Source organism: Orcinus orca, chromosome 10 (genome assembly GCF_937001465.1).
Source record: "Orcinus orca chromosome 10, mOrcOrc1.1, whole genome shotgun sequence".
NCBI lineage: Eukaryota > Metazoa > Chordata > Mammalia > Artiodactyla > Delphinidae > Orcinus > Orcinus orca.
Window position 1 is genome coordinate 61,179,897 of NC_064568.1, and position 4,191 is coordinate 61,184,087.

The following is a 4,191-nucleotide window of genomic DNA, read 5'->3' on the forward strand; positions in this document are numbered from 1 at the left end:
AGGTAAATAATAGGTAAATTGCAAAAACACAAACAAATTAGGACATATTTGTAACACTTTTGACAATAGTGATAATTAGAAACAACCCAAAAATCTAGCAATAAAGGTATGATTCAGTTACAAATGATAATGTATTACACTGAGAGATGTCTACAAAGTATTGTTAAGGAAGAATTCAGGTTCAAGTTTGTATGCTGGTGTGTGAATGCATGTGAACACCATTATTTCTCTCAGTAATAAACTGACACATTTACTTCCTGTTCTATCAACTATAAACACATCACCTAGCTTCCTATCTTACCCTGATGACATGAGCTGCCATTCCCTGGCCTTTTGCCCACTTTTCACCTCCCCACTGTCGTCTGTATTTCTACTTTATCAAGGATGACAATATTTATGTTCTGTTTTATAAGTACATCTAATTGTTTTACATTTGTCTTCACTGAAAAACAATAGTGCTTGTACTATTATGTCTTTGTAATTACAGGCTCTGCTTGAACAATAATTCAAAATCATAAAAACTGCAAACACTATAATATATTATTGTTTTTCCTGGCATGTCTAATGCTTTGTAAATTGCCTCTCTTTCCCCTTGCACCCTTTTCATATCCTCAGTACCGTTATATTTTACTACAACTCTCTTCTAAACTCCCTCTCTTCCCTCCCCTCGTAGAACTCCCTGCAGGCATCTTGGGTTCTTGCCTCCATCCTGGAGGGCTGCTCTCTAGAAGTACTAAACAGTGCTCTTCCTGGAACTTCAGGTCCCTGCTCTCCTGGATTGCATCATCTCTTTCTGAATGTCATGTCTTTCCCTTTTTATGCTAATGTTTTGGAAAATGTCTTCAATTAATTTTCTAAGGAAAGGCACTTAGGAAGTAAAGTTTATGAATCCTTGAACATGTATTTTGTATTCAGTTCTCAGATTTTATTTATTCCTAGGGGATTTTTTTTTCTTTTTACTTTTATTAAGTAAAGGGAAAAGGAAATTCACCTACATAATACAAAGGTTCCAGTTTGATCAAATTCCACAAAAACCTTTCCCTCCTATGTGATAAGTGCTGCTGCCTCTATCAGAGCAAACTTACTCTGCTTCCCAAATCCACAGGGGACATGTGAGAAACACCTCCTCACAGAGCTGGCTCACACTGTGGTGCACACGCTCAATTCCTGCTCTGTCCCAAAAGGTGAGGGCAGAGGGCGTGATGGTTCTCACAGAACTACTTTACAAATAGACTTGGGTTGACTCTTCAGAGGAGTCTCTTACGACACTTTTTAAAGAGATCTGGTGGGAATGTAAATTGATACAGCTACCATGGAGAACAGTATGGAGGTTCCTTAAAACACTAAAAATAGAACTACCATATGACCCAGCAATCCCACTACTGGGCATGTACCCTGAGAAAACCATAATTCAGAAAGAGTCATGTACCACAATGTTCATTGCAGCTCTATTTACAATAGCCAGGACATAGAAGCAACCTAAGTGTCCATCGACAGATGAATGAATATAGAAGATGTGGCACATATATATCATGGAATATTACTCAGCCATAAAAAGAAATGAAATTGAGTTATTTGTAGTGAGGTGGATGGACCTAGAGTCTGTCCTACAGAAAGAGAAAAATAAATACGGTATGCTAACACATATATATGGAATCTAAAAAAAAAAAAAGATTCTGATGAACCTAGGGACAGGACAGGAATAAAGACGCAGACATAGAGAATGGACTTGAGGACACGGGGAGAGGGAAGTGTAAGGTGGGATGAAGTGAGAGAGAGGAATGGACATACATACACTACCAAATATAAAATAGATAACTAGTGGGAAGCAGCTGCATAGCACAGGGAGATCAGCTCTGTGCTTTGTGATCACCTAGAGGGGTGGGATAAGGAGGGTGGGAGGGAGACACAAGAGGGAGGGTATGAGGATATATGTATGCAATAGCCAATTCACTTTGTTATACAGCAGAAACTAACACAACATTGTAAAGCAATTATACTCCAATAAGGATGTTATAAATAAATAAATAAATAAATAAATAAAACTACTAGTAAATTAAAAAAAGAGAGAGAGAGATCTGAGCAGAAAGTAGGTCAAAGGGCCATGGAAGCACTGCTGTGTGTCAAATGGAATGTCCCTGTTTGCGGAGTCATGGCGCCTAACAGAATCTGATCAGGCATTGTATGAAGACAAGGACACACTAGCACTGTGGCTTATCCAGTTAGTGTGGAGAAAGAGTCCTGGCATGGCCAAGAGTTCATAGGTGTGGACCCAAAAGTAATCTCGCTAAGCCTGGATTAGGTTGGCTGGCAGCATTTTGTGTCTGTATCCATCATAGAAGGAAAGAGCAGTGGTGAAGCAGAGCATGGGAATGCCTGTCTGGACACCAGTACTGATTGCCTGCCGTTGGGAGTCCTGGCAGTTTCCACAGCCGACTTAAAGAAGTCATCTAGTAGTAGATTCAGAAGCCCTGGGTTTCGATCAAATGCATCTTTTATCTTTCCTAGGAATACACTCCTGCTGATGCAGCACTCCCTCCACATCAGGGCAATGCCACCATAGTTGAGCGTCCAGCCAAATTCAGTGGCTACCTGTCCTAGCAACATAAAGCCCTGAGTATAAGTGATGATCTTGGAAGCATAGAGGGCCTTTCGAATGCCCCCGGGAATGATTCCTTATCTCCTTCAAACTGGATCTTTTGAGGTCCCTTCAGCTTTCTGCTGGCTTGGATCCTCTCATCCTTCAGAGATGATAAGCATCGAACAAAGACCGCTTCTCTGATGAGGGTGACAGAGACACCGTACTCCGGGGTTGAGATGGTGGTCAACTTCCCAGTGCCCTTCTGCCCCCGCACTGTCCCTGATCTTTAACAGCAGGTATTTTCCATCGGTCTTGGAACTTTAAAATATTGGCTATGATTTCAATCAGGAATGACTCTAGCCCTCTCCTATTCCATTCCTCAAAAGCCTTTGCCATCTCCTTGTGCTCCACACCCAAGATGTTTTTCATCAGGTGGTAGGCCTTGCAAATCAGCTGCATGTCTCCATACTCTACCCTGTTGTGCACCATCTTCACAATGTGTCCTGCCCACTCATCTCCCACCCAGTCACACCAGGGTCCTCCAGTCCCCACTTTCACAGCGATGCCTTGGAAGATTGCCTTGATGTGGGGCCAAGCCTCCTTATTCCCTCCCTGCATAAATGATGGGCGATACCATGCCCCTTCCTCTCCACCACTAACTTCACTCCCCACAAACAAGATTCTCTTGGCCTTGGGGTCTCAACACTGTCTTGTGGTATCCTTGTATTTAGAGTTTCCTCCATTGATGATGATGTCACCAGTGTCCAACAAGGGTACCAGTTTTCCAATAAAATCGACAGCCAGGACAGTCTTCACAAGCAGGATGATTCACCAAGGCTTCTTCAGCTTGGAGACCACCTCCTTCAAGGAGTGAGCACCAACCACCTTGGTGCCTTTCGCCTCATTGGCCAAGAAATCATCAACTTTGGAGACTATCCTATTAAAAGCACAGACCACAAGGCCATGGTCATTCATATTCAAAATTAAGTTCTGCCCATGACAGCCAGTCCAATCAGGGCAATATCAGCTTGGACCATTGTAGTGGCAGCAGAGCGGGCTGGAACAAGGAGAGGCAAGGCACAGATGACCCTCCTTAGGTATATTTTTAATATATTTTTTTCATTCCTTCATAATTTTGGAAGCATTTTTATTGAGAAACTGAATATACAAGTGGACAATGCCCAGACCATATATAAAAATAAAACTCTGACATAGAGAACAGACTTGTGGTTGCCAGTGGGGAGATAGGGGGAGGGGGAGGGGGATTCAGAGTTTGGGATTATCAGATGCAAACTATTATATATAGAATGGATAAACAATAAGGTCCTACCGTATAGCACAGGGGACTATACTGAATATCTTGTGATAAACCACAACAGAAAAGAATATAAGAAAAGAATGCATATATGTGTATAAATGAGTCACTTCGCTTTACAGCATAAATTAACACAACATTGTAAATCAACTACACTTCAATAAAATAAATAAATAAATAAATAAATAAATAAATAAATAAATAAATAAATAAATAAATAAATAAAATAAAACTCTGACCCCAAATCTGTGGCAACCAGCTTAGGAAATGAAGCCATTATCTAAAGAGCCAGGAA

At 41.1% G+C, this 4,191-nt stretch overlaps 1 pseudogene; it reads right to left on the reverse strand.

Moving 5' to 3' along the window:
* Positions 1-2,173: 2,173 nt before the first annotated feature.
* On the reverse strand, positions 2,174-3,618 carry LOC101274577 (6-phosphogluconate dehydrogenase, decarboxylating-like; annotated as a pseudogene).
* Between the last annotated feature and the right edge of the window lie 573 nt (positions 3,619-4,191).